Source organism: Ictidomys tridecemlineatus, chromosome 12, assembly GCF_052094955.1.
Source record: "Ictidomys tridecemlineatus isolate mIctTri1 chromosome 12, mIctTri1.hap1, whole genome shotgun sequence".
NCBI lineage: Eukaryota > Metazoa > Chordata > Mammalia > Rodentia > Sciuridae > Ictidomys > Ictidomys tridecemlineatus.
Window position 1 is genome coordinate 42,103,898 of NC_135488.1, and position 19,999 is coordinate 42,123,896.

The 19,999-nt window shown below is 49.0% G+C and overlaps 1 long non-coding RNA gene across 17 annotated transcripts in view; it reads left to right on the forward strand.

The window, feature by feature from the left end:
* The window catches only part of LOC120884835 (uncharacterized), a 74,223-nt gene extending 68,603 nt beyond the window's left edge, over positions 1-5,620 (forward strand). For 12 of the 17 annotated variants that reach the window (XR_013428793.1, XR_013428796.1, XR_013428794.1 and 9 more), the window contains 2 exons: positions 323-4,963; positions 5,130-5,620. This is a non-coding gene — a long non-coding RNA (uncharacterized LOC120884835). Of the gene's footprint in view, positions 1-295; positions 4,964-5,129 lie in introns of all 17 variants that reach the window. The other 5 variants (XR_013428798.1, XR_013428789.1, XR_013428800.1 and 2 more) reach the window with 5 other exon arrangements.
* The last annotated feature ends 14,379 nt before the right edge of the window (positions 5,621-19,999 follow it).

Sequence of the window (19,999 nt, forward strand, 5' to 3'; positions counted from 1 at the left end):
GCCTGTGATGGGGCAACACATCTGGCAGGAATAGGCTGACCTCGTGGCTTTCGGGAAACAAAAGAGGGGAAGAAGAAAGGGCTGGATCTTGTTGTTTCCTCCAAGTGCATGCCTGTCGGTGACCTGGAGACCTGCATCTGGGCTCCGTCTCCTCAGGGTTCCACCAGGTCCCAATAGCACCAGCCTGAGGATCACCCTTTATATAAATACCCCCCCACATATATATGTATTTTCTTTTTTCTTTTGGTATCAAAGGTTGAACCCAAGGGCCCTAACCACTGAACCACACCCCCAGCCCTTTTGACTTTTTATTTTGAGACAGGGTCTCAGTGTCCGCATCTGACCTCTGGGACCTGCGCATGGTGCCATCTGGGGTGTCGACGCAGAGGTGGTTAAGGAGTCTGAGGTGGGGAGAGCACCCTGGAGTTTCCAGGGGGCTGCTAAATCCCACCACCAGTGTCCTTCTGGCAAAGAGACAAAGGCATGTTTGACCTGCGGAAGAGGAGGGACCCGTGGGAGCAAGGAGACCGAGGCCGGGCGCTGTGGTGGTCAGCCCAGGACTGCGGTGGCCACCAGCCGCAGAGGAGGCAACGGAGGAGCTCTCCCTGGATCCTCTTGAGGCAGCAAGTCCCCGCAGGTACCCCGACAGCAGCCTAGTGACACCCATTTCAGACTTTGGGGCCTTCGGCGCGGTTAAGATCATTCCCTCCTGTTGTTTTCAAGCCACGGGTTTGGGGTGATTTGTTACAGCGACCACAGGGAACAGACACAGCGATCATCTTCCCTGAGCACGGACCACGAAGACGGACTGGGTGGAGGGAGGGGGACAGAGGAAAAGGATCTGCCAGTTCTCACCCAAAGCACGGGCAAACAGCCTTTCCTGGGGGTCATGAATACTCCTTCGTTTCTTCCTCTTATCTCCAGACTGAGCGTGGCTCAGCTCCAAGCGCTGCTGGGGTATCTCAGGCTTCAGGGGAAACAAAACCCTAGAGTGGGAGGAGCCAGGGCATCAGGGGGCCCCAGGAGAAGGTCTGTGGGCTCACGTCCTGGGAAGTCTCCTGAGGTCTGCTGGGTGGAAATAAGTGGCCAGTGGCCCAGTGCAGGGTGGCCGCATTGGCATCCACGAGGAGGCTGTGCAGGGGTGGGGACTTGAACTCCAGACCAGGGTCCCTTTAGTCTTTACCACATTTCCTCCTGCAGGTGTGAGCTGGCGTCCTTACCAGGTGCTTGCTCCCCAGACTTGGAACCTTCCAGCTATTGGAGTTTGCTGCCCCTCGGGGATATGCACATCCGTCTTCAGAGGCAGGAACCAAAGTCTCTTTCTTGACTTGAGTGTAACCCCACCTTCCTGTAGCCTCCTGTGACGGGCAGTAGTTTTACCTCTTGATGCGCTCCAAATGAGGCTCGGTGTCACACATACAGGTGCACTCTGTATATCCAAAGGGTTTTTAATCTTTTTGTTTTCCTACCGGGCAAAACCCTCCATTTCTTTAACTTGGAGGAGAACTTTTTGTGGATGGTAACCCCACCCACCCCCCCTCCTCTGAACAAACTTCCATTTTTGTCTCCCTCCTACCTTATAGGGCAGCTTAAAGCTTTGACACCAGAATTTCAGGTGTGAGCTGCTCCACCTGCAAGACTCATGCTTCACTCACGTAACCAGAGATTGGTTTAGTTTAATCTCACTTTTTTGGCAAACACATCATTTTTAGTTGTACGACCCTAATTGTTGGTTAGAGTGCTCTCTTCTTAAACTTGGGTACAGACGGCTTTTTGGAAGCACATGGTCTCGTTTGGTTTTGTACTAGGGATTGAACCCGGGAGTGCTTTATCTCTGAACCGCATCCCCAGCCCTTTTGATTTTTTTTTGATTTTGAGACAGCGTCTCACTAAGTTGCTGTACCTGTGATCCTCCTGTGTCAGCCTCCGAAGTCACTGAGGTGATAGGTGTGTGCACCCACGCCTGGCTGGACGGTCTTACAGCCACCTGGAGAGCCCGACAAGGAGAATCTACTTACAAATAGTATCACTGTCGGTTAAAGTAAAAATGCTACCCCACGTCAATCCATGTAAATATCCCCTTAGTTTTATTCTAGGTGGAGGTCACCTGGCGATTCCTACAGGCTGGCACCAACCAGCCCTGCAAGGTTTGGGAGCATTCTCACTAGACTTCTTCCCCTGCTACCTCCTTCCACCCCCCAAATAATTCCTGGTTGAATCAAGTATCCACAATCTTCTTTCGTGAGAAGAGGGACCATTGCCATACTGAAAAGGGCTCATGTAGGTAGGCACTGTCCATCCGTGATCCTCTGTGCCAGTCAGTTTTCTGTTGCTGTGACAAAATACCCAAGGAAAACAACTTAGAGGAGGAGAGATTTCACGGTTTCAGAGGTTTCAGTCTATAGTTGGCTGGATCCATTGCTTTGGGCTTGTGGTGAGGCAGAACAGCATGGAGGAGGGGATGGTGGAGCAAAGCTGTCCACCTCATGGCAGGAGAAAGAGAGAGAGAGAGAGAGAGAGAGAGAGGGAGAAAGAGGGAGAGAAAGGGTTCAAGGACAAAATATATGCTTCAAAGGCCTGCCCCTAGTGCCCCTACTTTCTTCAGCTGGGCTGCATCATCCAACAGCCCATCCAGCTGTGCACTCATCAATGGATTAATCTATTGATGAGGTCCGAGCCCAATCACTTTCCCAGAGCCCCACCTCTGAACATTGCTGCATTGGGGCGGGGGGCGAGCCTTCAACGCATGAGCCTTTAGGGAACAACCCAGACCCAAACCATAACATCTTCCTTGTTCTTCATAGCAACCCTGCGAGTCGGGTTCTCATTTTGCAGAAGAGGAACTTGAGGGTCATTTCAAAGCAAATTTTCCTGGGTCACGGGATTGCAGACCTCACGTTCAGACTCAGGTGCATCAAGCGGTATCCAAGCTCCACATGGAGCGAGGGAGAGGAGAGCGACCCTTGGAGCTCTGCAGGTGGACTGAGCCAGAGTCGACCCTTCTGGGCCCCCCTGAAGGAGCTGAGTCGGCTCAGGAAAGACTGAGCTGACATCCTGTCTCTGTGGCTGGGCCTCCTGGAGTCCAGTGTGTTTAGGAAGCAAGGTCCTGTGCATTCTGTCCCAGCCTCGGCCGTGCACGACTGTGGGAGTTTTGCTGGCTTAACATCTATTCACCAGGCATTTCTCTTAGGCCAAACCAGGGCTAGGGATGGAAAAACAGAGGCCCATGGGGTCGGTCATGCAGCCCACGAGGGAGCTGAATTAGAGGCCTTGGAGCCTGAGGCTGGTGGTGGACCCCCGGCGTGTGGACTTCCTCTGGGCTGTCTGCCCAGACGGACGGGTTCTGGAGCCCATGAGGTGGGATAATAATATTTTATTAAACACTTTCCAACTTTCAGTATCCCAGTTTTCTTTTTTACCTTTAATTCATTCAAGCAGCTAAGTCCGGGCCTTCTGGTGGCTTCTGGGGGAGGAAAGTGACAGCGAAAACAGTTTTCTGCTGGAGGCAGATTCTTGAGGAGGACCCCTCCACGTCCTCTCTCATCTTCTGTCAGTCATTCGCCTGCTGTGGAAAGTACAGAGCGACACACTCACCTTCGGGGGGACCCTCTGCATCCTGGGGTACTCGGGTGCCTCCAGTGCCGGCCGGCCGGCAAGATGGAAGCCTGGGTCTCCTGTAGCTGCTTCCTCCGTCAGTTCTGGCTCCTTCCTGCTTGCAAGCATGTGATCCTCAGGGCACAGCCTGGCTCCTTGACTGCATCTGAGAGCACTGGGCAGACACTTTTATGGGGAGACTTGACAGCAGGTCAAGTCTGTAGGGAGGTGAGGGGTCATGATGGGCAGGCATCGAGAGAGAAGGAGGCCTGTCCTTGCTCTCCAGACCCTGGGCAAAGGTCCGATGGGCAGCATGAGAGCCCGAGCCAAGTTGTTTGGGTGACCTGGTGTCTGTGGCTTAGCTGGAGGCATGGAGGGACATCTCAGAGGTGGTCTGGATAGACACATGCCACTTAGCAATGACCTTTCTTCCTTAGTGAGTCTTGAACTGAGGAATCCCCAGAATTTAGCCAGATGCCATGGCACATGCTGTAATCCAGCTACTCAGGAGGCTGAGGCAGGAGGATCACAAGTTCCAGGCTGGTCTGAACAACTTGGGTTCAAGCTTTAATACTCTCTCTCTCTCTCTCTCTCTCTCTCTCTCTCTCTCTCTCTCTCTCTCACACACACACACACACACACACACACACACACACACACCCCTACAACTTAGCCAGGACTTGGGGAAGGGAAAACCTTGGGATGAAGTTTCTGCTACCCTTGAAGAATGAGATTTCAAAGTTGCAAGTGAATTTTAAAAAGTGTGTTTTTCGAATGCTCCAGTTGGGCACAGAGAGGTATGCCCCTCATAGACCAGGATGAGTTGGATTCTGTAAGTACTCTCTGAAAGCTTCCTGGGGAGGGTTCACTCGGGGGGTTGGGGGGCTGCTGTCTTCCACTCTTTCATGGGGTCCCAGGGCAGCGTAGAGACCATCAGAGACCAGGGCAGGGCAGGGCTGCTGGAGTCCACAGGTCTGGGCCCTTTATTCTCTCCTACAACCAGTGAAGTGCCTGTCCATCCTGAGATGCTTGCATACTGCAGGTGGATTTAGGGTAGAGATGTGGGAAGAAAGGGGAGGCAGAGAAAAAAAAATTCTTGCCTTTCTCTGTCAATTATGGAAGTGTTACAGCGGAGGTGGAGGGGGAAAACTGGGTAAATTGGTTTTGATTTTGGAGATGTAACTAAGCCAGATCATTTCATGGCTTCTTTTGAGCCCACAATTTCTGATTTCCCATTCCTTTCCATTCCCTTCACTGGAGCAGCCAGAGAGTGGTAATGTGGTCCTTTCAGAGCCAGCCAGAGTGCTTCTTTAACACCTGGTAACCACATGGTCCTGGGCAAGTCATGGCATGTCTGTCCACATCATCGGTGAGATGGAGGGGATAACAGAACCTACCTCACAGGGTGGAGTGAGGGGTCCTCCCCAGAACAGAACATGCTGGGCATGGGGCAGCTGATGGGTTAGGGCATTGGGCTGTAGCTGGTTTGCAGCATCACCCGAGGCAGGCTCCTCACCAATACCCTTGCTCCCTAGGTGACAGCGGGTGGCGCTCAGCATCACCATGAGGACTACGTAGCGAGAAGCGTGTCAGATCTTGCACAGGGGCAACCAGCAACAAGCCCTCTTTCCTAGTTGTATCCGGATGACCTTGAAATCCCATAGCCTCACTTTTTGCGTCCAGTTTGAAAGCAGGCTTCGATTCTCTCCCCTAACATTTCCTTGAAAGTTCATTCTTCATTGCTGTCCTCACCAACGGGGACCCCCCCCCCCCAAGACTTCCAGAAATGGGTGAACTCCCCATCAGGAAGTCCAGTAAAGCGGGAAGCAAACTTTCAAGGCAAAATGCCGGAGGTTCTTGTTTCCTTTGCTTAGTTCTAGTGATTTGCAGAGTGCTGATGTGGCTGGTCCCAGCAGCCAGTCCCACCCCACAGAGGACTCGGGGTGGAGACTCTTTGGTACGCGGCTGGGCAGCAGAGTTGCGTGCTGTGTACTTAATCTGATTAAACTTTCTGTTGTTTATTAAATCTATTTCCACGGTAACTTTTTCTTCTGATAGACATTCAGTGACACAAAAAACACATTAAAAGTTACATCTAGCCAGTCACGGCCGTGTACCCCTGTAATTCCAGATGTTTGGGAGGCCGGGGCAGGAGGATTGTGAGTTCACAGTCAGCCTCAGCAACTTAGCGAGGCTCTAAGCAACTCAGGGAGACCCCGTCTCAAATAAAAAATCAAAAAGGGCTGGGGATGTGGCTCGTGGTTAAGCACACCTGGGTTCCATCCCCACCACCCCCACACCCCAGATACATCTCTATCAGTGACTTCTTGTGTCGTGTTGATGGCACGTGTGTGTGTGAGCATGGAGGCACGTGCACTTGTGTGACCCTTGTATGATCAATATGTATTCGATACTTGTGACAGCTGCAACTTTAAAAAAAGACAAGAGAGGATGAATATTTCACTGACCATAAAAACAAATAAACAGACAACAACAACAAACCAATCCAGTCCAGTCCAGTTACTTAAATAAAACACAAGACACAGAAATTACCTCCAAATGGAGAAGTACAAGGATCCACTGTCTTTGCCAAAGCCTTCCCGCCTGAGCTACAGACCGTGGTGGGTGCTTGGGCAGGGACATCCAAAGCCACTTCCCTCCCATTTCTGCTTTCCAGCAGGGCCCAGGGAGCAGGATGGCTAGTGTCCCCGCCCTTCCCTGCTGCTGTCATTACCACCTTCGTTAATCTTTGAGTTCTTTGCCCCCACTTTACCAAAAGAATAATGCTTCCCCCAGAATTACACAGAAATCAATGGCCAAGTTAATTGAAACCTGGATCTCTTTCGTGTTTTTCCTCTTTCTTCAGTGATTGCCTGGTTCCTGGAAAGTGAGGTCTGACTCAAAGGGCGGCTTTCACGCAGGGTAAGTGAATTGGTCAGGGAGAGAAAGTGGAGGTGGATCATTTTCTAAGGGACTGAAAGACAGTGTTTACATTTAGGATTTCGTTTCCTTTCAAGTTTGACACTGGGGTGGAAGGGATGTCAGTAGATGGGAAGAATGACTAAGGGCATTTCTACGGCACAGCTCGCTGCTCTATTGTCCCCTCCAAGGCCCGGCAGGACTCTGAAGGGGATGGGACTGGCCCCTTCTTCCCAGGGGGCCAGAGAGCACAAGGAGGGAAGAGAGAAAGGGTGGAGGGGACTCGGAGGGCCCTAGTAATGGCCGGCGACCTATTCTAAGGACTTAACCTCTTTGGAGAATGAGGTATTCCGGTTGTAGATAGTTGGGCCTTTCATTTGGCTGCATTTTAACAATTCAGTTTACATTTATGGCCGTTTATTAAAAGCAAAGGGAAACTCTGTTTCACTGGAATCTTGCAAAATGCGCTGAGGCCAATGAGAAAGGCACGTGTCTGTTGACTATGTAGAGAAGACACTGAGGGGATGGTCTAAGACCACCCAACCAGCAGAGAGGCGGGAGAGCCATCTCCAGGCTTTTAGGGAAGAGAAAGGGGGTTGATGGGGCCAGAGTCTTACCTCCATGTGGCCTCTGACGAGGTCACCCGCAGGGTTCTTCTTCAGCGGATCGGGACACACAGAGATCCCCTAGCTCAGTCACCTTGCTGAATGCCCATCCGTCATTGGGAGGGACCATACCCGGCTGGTTCCAACCCTCGTTGGCATCTGCGGCTTCCAACATGTTCAGACAAAGGATCCAAAAGGGCATCTGGTCAAGCTTTGCAAGAAGAGAACCTTATCCCCCGGTTCCCGAGGCCCCGAAGTCAGGGATTTGATTATGCTTATCATGGTCTCAGCTTCCACCCCTCCAAATGCGATTAGTTTTGTAATTAGTTAATGTCATTACCTGTCATCAAATCCAGACAACGCTGGTCTCCTGAACCTCCCCGTGGCAGAAAACCCCACAAACTGACATCTTTCCACTGTCGGACACAGTTTCTTGAGCAATCCTGGCAACTGCCCCCTCATCCATGGACCACAGGCCTAAAAAGTTAGAAGAAAGATGTATTTCTTGTACTTTTTTTTTTTTAAGGGGGTTTAAAATACTTTAGTTCCCACACTGTTCTTCATCCAATGAAAGCATAAATAGAATCTTTTCAGCAAACTTTGTACTGCACTCTATTTTCCTTCTTATATATCTTGGCTCTATTGCTCTGGGCAGAATAGCCCAATTAAGAACCAGTTTACGGTAGGGAAACACCCAGTGAAGGAATATTTTTAATTTATAAAAAAAAATGTTGAGGATCTTTTATTACTTGTTACTGTTAAATACTGGGCAAGCAGTTATTTTCTTTTTCCCCAATATTTCGTTTTTCAGCAAATATTCTTTGCAAACCTGTCGTGTGAGGGCATCTGGGATACTCAGGGTCCAGGGTTTTAGGACTAAATTCTGTCCTTCGAGAAGTATTAGGGCCAGGCGCAGGCGCACACTCCTGTAGTCCCAGCAGCTCAGCAACTTAGTGAGGTCCTGAAGCAACTTAGTGAGACCCTGTCTCAAAATAAAGAAGAAATAAAGGAGGCTGGGGATGTGACTCGGTGGTCAAGTGCCCCTGAGTTCAATTTCCAGTACCAAACAAACAAACAAACAAACAAACAAACAAACAAAAACAAAATGAAAAAACAAAAAAAAAAAACCCAAAAAACAAAAAAGCTTGTAGGGGAAGATGGACAACCAGAAATGAGTATTTACAAGTTTTACAAGTGATTCACAGTATGTGGGCTGAGAGGTGTCCATTGGCCCCTCCAGATCCCCTCTCTACCCTTTTCTACCCTGCTTTATGAGGAACTCTGGGGCCATGGGCCATTAAAGGTGGAGACAAACGGAGCGGCTTCCGTTCGCTCAGGTTCTGCCAGGTAAGGAGACAGGCTGAAGAGCAGGACAGTGAGCTCAGGGTACTGACCTCCCAGTCTGTTTTTTGTTGGGAGGAGATCAGTCTTCTTCCACTCAGTCCTCCTCAGTGTAGAAGCCAACCCTCCCTCCTGGGGACAGCCACCCTCCTCAATGGTGGGACCACCCTCCCTCCTAGGGAGACCACCGTCCCCGCCAAGTGGACTGGTTCTCCCCAGGGCTGCTCAGGTTCGGCGTGAGAAGTGCTCGCCACAGTACTGGCCTTCTGAACTTGACTGCCCTCTGATCACTGACCCTTCTCTTGCCTCTCCCCAGTTGCCCATGTGAACGGGCCACCTGTTTCCCACTGTGACACTGATCCCCACCCTGGGTCAGAGGGTGATGCGTGCTGTGGAAAACCCCATTATTGCCATCTCTGAGTTTATCAGTAAGGTGGTCCATTGTTCCCAGTACCCTTTGGGTCAGATGTCACCTGGCATCGGGCCGCGTCGCTTGTGTCGTACTCACGGACGAGCCACACCGTGCATCATCATTATACGTCACAAAACTCGATAGAGCATTGGTTGCTCCCGGAAGGCAGGGCCGGTGCTGGGTAACGCTTGGCTGATCCTCAGCTCCTCTGGTGGTTGAGCGGGAGACATTAACCTACTTGTTCAGAGCCACGTTCAGCAAGCTCCCAACAGAGTGCAGGCTGGCGTCCCAGGCCCTTGATTTGCTCCTGTAGCCCAGCCGCCCGGCCCTGGCTGCATACACGTGCGCTCCTGGCCCACCGTAGGCTTTCATTCCCCTGTGGGGAGAGACGATGCAGTTCGGCATTGTCCTCTCTGAACCCACCCTTGGCTGGTCCCATCCTTTTGAGGAAGGGGAGACTTGCTTTCAGCTTTGGGAAGACCAGGTTTACATATAGCCAGGCTGTCTCTTTTGTTTTCTAAGGACCTTTTGTAGATTCTTGGACTTTTCACCTGCCCAGTTCCCACTGGCCTGAGCCGTCTCTGTAAGACAAACCCAGTCTTTCTTTTTCTGTATTAAAGCTTATTGCTAGTTTTGGGGAGTAAATCTGTACGCAGAGACATGCAGTTCTTGATAGCTCCTCATTTGAAAATAGGCTGCAAGGATTAGGGTGGTCTGGAGTGTGCCCCAGTGTGTGTGTGTACACGCACACACACACACACACACACACACACACACACACACACACACAGAGTCTTATCAATTTCCTTCTGGAAGCCCAGATGGAGGCCATCCGGTCTAGGGGCTTTGTTCCTCTCCTCAAGTTTTTTAGGTTACCCCCTGACTTCCCCCCGAGAGAATTCAGTCTGTGTTAAGGCCACACCGGGGCTTCCTGTGTAAGGAGCCCTTGAAATATGAAATTCCTCGCTTCTCTTGATGATAACAGTGAGGCAGAAAGAAAGAAAGAAAGAAAGAAAGAACAGCATGGCTACCTGATGGTACTTATTAGTCGGCTGCCCTCGGAAACAGGGCCGAGAGCTTCATGTGGATTCGAGTTATGCTCTGGGGGACTTTGTTGGCAAAGCCACGGGAGCGGACACCATTCATGTGTCCGGGGTGTTTTATCCGTCAGAGATGAAATAAGGACACAAGTCTTCATTTCATAATGCACTCGAGAATCATTCCATGTAAGTTTAGGTTTAAAACTTTCAATTTACAGCAGCCCATTTAAAAAAAAAAAAGAAGAAGAAGAAAGAAAAAAAAATAAAAAAGAAAACACACCCGTCTAGCTAAAAAATATCCTCAGGAAACCAGCCTGGAAGAAGGTGAGGGTAGAACATGAATGAGCTATTTAGCTTTTCTTGGAAAATGGCATAATTCTCGGAGGAATGAAAGGCCAAGCATTCCCCAGATTTTTGTCAGACACATACGCCAGTCCACAAAGTGCTGGAACCCCCGACAGAGAAGCTGGCGTGATTTCAGTTTCAGCCATTCAGGTGTTTGTGGCATAGAATAAACACCACCCAGCAGGCAGTGCCGTGAGTTACCAGAAGTCCCAGTGCATCATATAACTCTAGGCCACATTTTCAGCTCTTCTACGGAGGGTTGGTAAGTTAGCCATTCAGTTCATCCAAGCAGAGTAATTGACCTTTTAAAAAAATCTTAAATCAACCCATGTCTGGGAATGATCTTCTGAATTCATTTGTTTTTCTAGGGTCATGTAGACCCTATTTGAATCTACTGAGACTTCGGTCATCGTAACTTTACAGCATGTTTGTTGAGTGGGTAGGAGTTGAGAGTCTTAGATGATAGAAGCTACCAGAATCCACCAACATGGTACCTTGGACTTTTGGGGGAGCTTGCAGTCAAATCAATGAGATAAATGACTAAAGGAACAATCAAGGGATTGCATGAGACACGGTATAAAAATGTATGCAGTTATGGGACAGGTTATGGGAGGGAGATTGGACTCTTAGGCCAGGGAGAATTTCATATAACCTAGAGGACTTTGATGATGTTGAGGAAGAGAGGGGGCTCACCAGGCTGGAAATTGGCAAGAAAACCAGTTCTGGTTGCCATGTATTTATTCTTAAAAAAACTAAGAACTTGACAGGCGTTCATGAATGTCATTCCAATCACGATTATACGATGGAGGAATGATAGCTCCCATTTCAGAGGTGAGCAGATTGAGTCTTGCAGATGTTAAGTAACTTGCTTCTGATCACAGAAGCCTCTAAGCTGGGATTGTCTTGGGGACAAGAAAGAAGTCTATTATTTCCTTCACTGCAAATGAGAGCGGCAGACACTCTGGTCGATTGCTTTTTGCATGTTCTTCTTGCTCAGTGATTGAAGCACTGATGGGAGAATTTAGATGCTGGAATGTTTATGCACGTGACTCTGTTCTCAGCCTCAGAGGCAAGAGAGGAAGGGAAGGATGGAGAATATTGGGGACCCCACAGTCCAGGTGGCTGCAGCGGTTCTGACACCCTTAAGTTGCCTTGCCCCCTCTGCATCACGAACTCTGGAGTGGAGTAGGGGAGCCTGGGTAGGAGGTCTTCCTCATGCAAATGCCACTCCATTACCCCAGGACCACATGGCACATGGCTCGTTCCCTGTCCGCACCCCTAGTCCCTCTTTCCTTTCTTCCTGGGCATGTAGTCTTCCCAACCTCTCTTGAAGGTCGTGAGATTAACTTATGACCTGAGAAACGTGACCACAGGTGAAATGTGCCACTTCTGCAACCTCTTCAATGGAAACTGCTCTCCCTGGGCTCACTCTTTCTTCCTCCCTGTGGTCATCACACTGGATGTGCTGATGACCACATTTCACCAAATGGAGGACCAGAGCTCCTGCAGGACAGAGGAGTGACCCCAAGGAAAGGGCACCTCTCCAGGCAAGGTGTCAGCTCTCTGATACTCTGTAAAAGGAAATTCAGTCCCATCCTAGAAGCCACTGAATTTTGAGATCTGGTTAATGTAAGGGCCCAAGTTTGACCTTGAATAATGCAAAACACTTCCAGGTTGGGCAGTAGAGCATTGGCTTCCGTTCCTTCTGAGCACAGACTCTGAACCAGGCAACATGCTAACAGCTGGTGATAGTAAACAAAAGCCATGTTCTTACTCTCCTGGAACTTAGGAGAGAAAGACAAAAACCAATAGAGGTTTAAAATTAAACGCTGATTGACTAGAATATGTGTTGTGAGGAACAAAAACTTAGGGGTGAGATAGAGATGAATGGTGGGAGAAGGCCACTTTGGTGGTCAGGAAAAGCATCCATGAGCAGCCCTAATTAAAAAGAAGAAACCAGGCTTGAAAGGAGTAGGACATGCTATCCTAAACCCAGAGGAGCATGTGCAAAGGGCCGGAGGCAAGAAGGAATTCTTTGGCACAAGGAATTAAGACAGGAATGAAGAGGAGAAAGAGGCACCTCAGGAAGTTGGAGGTACTCAGGTCTTGTTCTTTGATAGTCTGGAAGCTATTGAACAGCTTTGTGGCAGGAATAGTGTACAGGGAGGGATAATTCATTTGACGGTTTTAAGATAACTTTTACTGATTTGTGGAGAAAGGGTTGAAACCAAGTAAGTGTCCACACTACTATGTCCACAGGTCATGGAGACTGGGAAAGGCCATCTAACACAAATCACAGAAGAATTTCTGTAAGCACATAATTAATATTGGAATGTAGTTTAATTAAGAAAAAGAGTGGAAGTCGGTCTTGTTAAGAGTTACATCAGAGAAAGGGTTTCTGAAGCACTCTGCTGTCCCGGTTCCAAACAGGCTGGGGACTGGATAGCTCAGTGCTGCTGTCGACTTGTCAACACGAGGACTTCTGGTGGCCGGTGAGGTTGCTGAAAAGGTTTCCCCAGAACAGCCCAGCTCTGCTCTTGCTGGGGATTAGAAAGCCAACCAGCGGCCTGGCCTTTGGAATTTCTACTCCTGACTTAGAGGCGGTAAAGGGGGAAGTGGAAAAAGGCTCATTTGAATGAAGCATTTAAATATAATCTGAATGTGTATTCAACAATAACATATTTAATGAAATAGAATCAAGTTAAAATTTTTAATTATAAATGAAACCTTCCCAGATCACTAAAGCCACCCATTTTTCTTAAGTAAGTGATATCAACTTTTAGTTTCTGGGGACTGAACCCAGGACCTGGCACATGTGCCCTATCACTGAGCCACGCCCCCTGCCCCCCGATATTGACTTCTATGAAGATTATACCTCCGTAAGGGCCGTGTCCTGTCCATTTTCAACATGAGTATTGACCAAGAAGGAAAGGATTCAGCTTCTAGATTTGCAGTTCAATGCGATCAGTTTTGGGGTTTTCTTTCTAAAAATTGAACACTGTCTTCAGAAATAGGAAATTGTTTTATTTATTTATTTATATATATAAATGTATATGTATATACATATTTTTTTTTTTTTTTTGTGCCAGCCAAGTGACATCAGGGTCTGAAGCGGACAAAGTGACGTATGTTTTGAGACTGGCTTCTGTTGGCTTAGGGTTTTGCATATCTAGGAAATCTAAGAAAAGAGGTCCACCTTTCAGCCTCTGCACATCAGGAAGTGGTTAGCAGCCCTAGTCTCGCCTTACAGACCTGCTCAGGAGGAAAAAAACCTTCTCTTCTCCTCCCTCGCCCCTCCCGCCTTTCCATCTCCAATCCGAAGGCTTCTCGGAGGGACTCTGCCCCGGATCTGGGGATGCTTCACCGCCCCTGGAGAATAGCTGGGCATCAGCAGCTCAGCGGCTTGGCTGCTGGCTGCCCACTGCGGGGACCAGGGGTGCTCCTGGGGCGGGAGGAGGGATGAGGGGAGTGTGGAATCACACAGGGCTGAGTTTCCTATGGCCGGTTCCCTTGTTTGTCTGGGGAGCCAGATCAAATGTCCTGGCGGGAAGCCAGAGCTTGACTTCTCCCCGCCAGGAAGTGCACCTTCTCAAGTCTTCATTTCTGTCCTGTTGAAACTGATAGGGAAGGTTAATGAGATTAACATGGCCAGACCCTGTGGGCTCCTGCGAGGGAAGCGGCCAGAAACTAGCTGCCTACCACTGACCCACAGGCCGGCCACTCCAGCCGGGAGCGTTTGATGGAGTTCTAGTAAACCTCCATGGTTGGTCGGAGACCATTTAAAAGAGGCTAATGGGAGCACCCAGGGCCACGGACTGGCCGAGGAGGAATGAATGTCTTGTGACAATATGCTTGTCATCAGCTCAGTCCAGCCCTTGCCTCCTTGGTCCATCTGCAGAGAGGACGATTTCTGGTATGGGACTTTTTATTCCAAAAAAAGAAAAGTTGGGTGTAAGATGAAAAGTGGTGAAATGAGATAGCTCAGGACAGAAAACCCAAAGCTGCCATTGAACAGAAAGATGAAATGGCTCTTTGGCTGGAGACGTTCTGAAGAGATTCCTCAGAAAAGTGGGGGAGATGGAAACTGCGTGCGTGTGTGTGTGTGTGTGTGTGTGTGTGTGTGTGTGTTTATGAGTATTTTTAAAAAGTGATCTATCAGTGGAGGGAGGAAAAGGAGGAAGAAATTTTGGTAAATCTATAAAATCGCCACGATTTATGAGAGTTTAAGAGGCAATTTCTTTTTTAAGGGGCAAATCCCTAATTTCCCACATAAAAGTATGGGAATTGAATGGTAAATCCTTCTCCCTCGACAAGACCCCTGAAAAGAGGCATGAAAAAGAGTTACTGTTCCGCTTCCATTCATGTCTCTTGAAAGCCTGTGGATGTGACACTGCCCTGGAACACACAGCCCTGGGTTTCAAAGCTGCCCGGATGACTTTTCAGAAATGATCTATTGTGGTGCTTTGTTTTGTCCGGGTCGCCCTCGTTTTGTTCTGCTGGGGCTGTATCACTCTTCTGCGGCTGCCATTAATCCACCTGTCTACTCCTCCCCTTCAGAGGCACATTTTACCCCCTGCCCTGCACAGAGAGCTGGGGATGGAATGGCTGAAAGGCTCAGCATCACTGCAGAGGGACCAAGGAAGAAAGACGTGGAGAGGAAGGGGAAGGGCTGGCAGTGGGGGTGCTGGGTGCACAGGCTCACCTGGGGGATGTGGGTGCTCAGGAGAGAAAGAGCAGGCAGTGTGGCAGAAGGAGGGGACCAAAGATGACAATCTTCTCGAGCCGTTGGGAGCCTGGGCAAGTTGCAAAGATTTTTTATTTTATCTTTTTGGTCCCCTGTAGCAGTACGACTAAGTGGCGTGGTGGGGCACTGGAGACCGTGCTTGCACCGCCTGCAAATGAGGCCGCCCTTTTCTTTTCTCAGATTTTATTTGATCCATTCACTTGTAGTTAGCTGAGTGTAGACCGGGTAGCTCAAGGATTGTCAGGCTGGGACAAATGGCAAAAGAGACAATGATTTCTTGATAATGAAGAAAGAAAACGAAACCCCCCAATCTGTCCTGTGGATAGGACCTGGAACGGGGGCCCCATCCTCCCATCCCCTTGGAAGCTCATCCTGTTTGATTACATTGTCAAGAGGGAAGTCGCTTCTTTTCCACCTCTTCTTTCACTTCTCTATCACTCACTTTTTTTTTTTTTTTTTTTTTTAGTATTGGAGATTGAACCCAGAGGTGCTTACCACTGAGCCACATCCCCAGCCCCTTTTTTTAAAAAAATTTCATTTAGAGTTAGGGTCTTGCTGAGTTGCTTAGGGCCTCGCTAAATTGCTGAGGCGGGCTTTGAACTCTCGATCCTCCTGCCTCAGCCTCCTGAGTCGCTGTGATTACAGGCATGTGCCCCTGTGCCTGGCTCAATCCCTCACTTTTAATAGTGCAAAGGGACAGTCCAAAGGTTCCAAAGGATCCTGTGGAATGCTGGGTAATAAAGTGGTCACAAACATTCCCTAGATATCAGTACGGAGTAAACATCTATCCTTTGTGCTCTGTGCCCAGTGAGGGGTGGCAAGGGGCTGTGTTCACAGTGTTCTGCAGAGGAGACTCATTCTCTACCTGTGCCCGGATGGAAGGAAGGAAGCACCTCTCCAGCCTCTCTGCTGTCACTAGATCTAGGAGGTGGGGCTTCCACTAGTCTAATGCTCCACTCACCTGCTCCAGCCAAGAGGCTCAGCCTCAGATACCCAGGAGAAGGAAAGAACCTGCTCTCCTTCTTCACAGACCCTGGGCACATTCTCAGGGATAAGCAAAGGGATGCACAACAAAAAGAGGAGCAAAACATTTCCAAAACGTCAGCCAATAATAAAACCAGCCTTATAGAATTGATGGACTTCCAGGAAAAGATGAATCTAGGATTGACATTTAAGATACAAGGGGCACGAACTTTCAGAAAGTGTAAAACCTAAACACAGTTCAGCCCCGCCTTCTATTCACATTTGAGCTTTGTGACCTCAGGCAAACTGCCTAACCTGCTGGATCCCCAAGTTTACCACTGAGGAAGTGACTCTGTGGGTTTACATCGGTGGTTCTTAAGCTCGAATGGGTTTTAGAATCAGTGCAAGGGCTTGTTAAGCATCACGGAAGGATCTCACGCCAGAGCTGAGACTCTGGTCCAGGGATCACACTGTGGAATGGTTTCTAACTAGAAATTCCAGTCTTTCCTTGTATGCACTGAGATACAATGAGTTGACCAATAGCTACAGTAAAGTTTTCATGTTGAAATTCAATGGGAAAAGGATGCACCCGTGCATTGCTAACCCTTAACCTTGTGTGAGGGCACATTTGCCTGTTGGGTTGACACATCTCAATTACACGAGGTGGTCCAGACAGCTGCCCTTGTGGGGACATCGGCTGCCACTAAACTCTCAGCAATTACTTAAAATTAGACTTGTCAAATTTGTTTAGGGTGACCAGACAAGTACATACATTGACCTAACGCCGCTCTTCCTGGAGAGATGTTGTAATGATTTTGTGTATCAGTCCCACTATTTAAATACTGATGCTGTCTCCATGCCGTAATCACTATTCTAGTCAGATGTCATTTTTTTAAAAGCCCTTGGGGGATTTGCATCCCTTAATTATTCTTCAATACCCAAACCAAGCATTCTTTAATTGGTGTAAATTGAACAGTGTTCCAATGCAAACAAGGAGAGGGCACACTGATCAATGATTCTGTGCATGTCTATTGGAAAGTCATTGCCATTAGATCGAGTAACAAATCTTAACTCCTTTGACTTCAGTGGAAACGCTAGCCCCGGGAGCTAAGGAATTCTTTTTCTACTTAATTCATCACCATCAGGAATCAAGGAGTGAGTTGTGTTTCCAAATTTTCGGCTTTTAAGGAAAGGGTTAAAAAAAAAAATCCATCAGAAAAAGATGCTGTTTCCATGTCAGAAACTGCGTTCAGGAATCTTTTATGAGAATTCAGCTAGACACAGTGTGTTTTTATCATCTGGCAATTTGGTCTCTCTCTCTCTCTTTCTCTCTCTGTGTCTTTCTCCTTCTCTCTCTCTTTCTCAACTGGAAACAATATAAAAATTTTGTTCCCTTGTCAAGCCCTCTTCCCTGGGAATTCTTTGTTTCCTGATAGCGTGTGATCCATCTAATCACACATCCACGCTGGGGTGGTGTAACAAGAAACAGGTGTTCCCTGCTACTTTGAATATGATCGAAAAAAGCAAATCAAGGCGCTGTGTTTCAGAAGACCCGGAAAAGTCCTTTTTCATAAATATGTCGTGCTCACGGCTCACTCTTACCTCTTTCTATCAACTTTCTCAAATTGATTATTTATGACTGAGATGGGAAGAAAAAGAAAGCATCAGCCATCACACCTTCCTGGCCCAGATCTGCCAGTCTCTTGTTCCCAGGCTCAGAAAACTTAGGCTCTGATACTACTTGAGGTGGAGTGGGTCTGTGTGATCGTTTTTAATCTATCTGGGTTTTTGATAAAATGTGCTGGTTTCGGGGAGGACTCTTTCAAGTCGATTTGAGTCTGAGTTTTAAAGCAGTCCAGAACGGAATACTTAAAACAGGAGGAGAGGAACAGAGAGAGCTGTCTGCACCCTTGACGATCTTTGTTCAGTGGCTCCAACCTAAAGGGACCCTTCTGGAGGGTAGGCTTGTTTGGGCAGCTGTCGTCACTAGGAGGCAGGAAGCACATTGCCTAGCGTCAGTGATCTAGTCAAGGGTTTTGAGGGCCTTGGGGTGGGGGACAACCTTTTAAGGGTGCCTCTGCCTCTGGGGGTTCACTTATGAAGCCCAGCTGGAGGAACGCAGGCATAATGGCACCCCAAATCATCTCCATGTGCTTCTGTTGGTCTCGGGATCTGGGACGTTCTTCTTCACGTTTGCAAATGGAAGCTAAAAGAGATGGGTCATTTTTGTTTTTAAATCTGGGTCAACCTTGAGAACCTCAAAGGCCCGAGAATGGGCTGCAGAAATGACTGGCAGCCCACTGATTTTTGTTTTTTAAAATTTAATATTTAATTTTTTAATTTATAGATGCTAGCAGAATGCATCACAGTTCTTATGACACATGTGCAGCACGATTGTTCATGTCTCTAGCTGTACACAAACTCTATTCACACCGATTCGTGTCTTCATACCTGTACTTTGGATAATAATGATCATCACATTCCACCGTCATTAATCACCCCACGCCCCCCTCCCCTCCCCTCCCGCCCCTGTGCTCTGTCTAGAGTCCCGTGTGATTTTGAGGGATCCTTCGGCCTCTGGAGTGGCTCTTGTCTGTGTTCTGTTCCTATCACCTCTTCTATCACAGAGGCGACCCCCTGGGCTTCCAGAGCCTTCCAAGGATTTGGATGGTCTGATTTGCGTGTGACAGGCACATCCACCTGGAGAGTGAGCGCCTAGGTCCTGGTTCATCACCTCTCTGTGTTTTGATTCCATCATTGGTAAAATCAGGGAGTTGGAGACATGAACCCGGAGGGATCCGGAGACACCTAATAGCCAAAGAGTCATTTTCTCGATCCCTCGCTCCCACTGAGAGTCAGTCAAGGGCAGGCAACCCACATCCCCTGCCTCTGGAACCAGGTTCTGTTCCCATCTGTGGAAACGCACATTTGCATGTGAGCCCCCAGACTCACCTAGGATTTTGTGACCGTGCAGCCTCCAGCTCCTTACGTCTAGCCGGGGCCAGATTTTGCCTTTCAGGCAGCTTCCAGGCCAGAGAGAAGGCTTGGTAACCAGCCTTGGGAGCCTGAGCTAAGGCAGGTGTGGTGTGGATCTGTTTGGCCCCCTGATGGACCCAGCAGAGCCTGGTTCTGGGAGTCCGGCTCGACCACATCTGAATAGACTGTTCAAGAGGGTATTTGCGGGACAAGGATGAGCGACAGCCTCTGATCCTGTGGTCAGAACCTATCCTCAGCGTCTCCCATTTTATTTTCAGTGGGACCAGAAACTTCCACCAGTAGAACTGGCCCTTGTGCATTGAGCCCTAGGTTGGTTTAGGAGACAGAAAAATAAGTCCAGGACTCAGGAAGGCCAAGGTGGGGAGGAGGGAAGGGCCACTGCCTCTGTCCCCTGAGCGCTGGCTCCTGACCTGTCACCCAGAGACCACAGCTCTCAGGCTTTGGGTTCTTCTCTGGTTTTTTCTTACGTTTCCCTTTGATGTGCATTTTGACCAAGGTGAAATATTTGGGGGGAAAAGCAGGGCTCCCCAGTGTAACTCTGAAGCTGGAAAAATCCTCCCCCCTGAGCTGTTCGCCAAGGGCAGGCTTCCGGCAGCTCTGTGGAAGCCGCAGCCCGCTGCAGGACCGGCATGAACTTGAGGTTTTGCTCTGCTGAACTTGGGGTAGTCCTCTCCGAGACCGGGGACGGCGTCTCTGGACCCTTCCTCATACCTGGCCCTTCTCGCGGGTCTCTTGCTTCCCTCTCTCTTCTTTTGCTCTCCCCCACCTTATTCCTGCCCATCTCTCTCCCCCTCCCCCCGCCTTTCCTCTGTGTTCTGCTCTTTGCTTCCCTCTTTCTCTCTCTCTCACTCACACCACGGAACCATCTGCTTTTTGAAAGTAACCTCTTTTTTAACCTGGGGCTCCCCAGTCCTTACGAGAACATCTTGGGTTCCCTGGGACCGCGGTCACACTGGCTGGAGCCTGCCCTTCCCTGAATCTGCCCCTCTGGGGTGGGCACTGGGAAGCATGGCCCACCCTCTCCCCCTTCCCTTTCTTT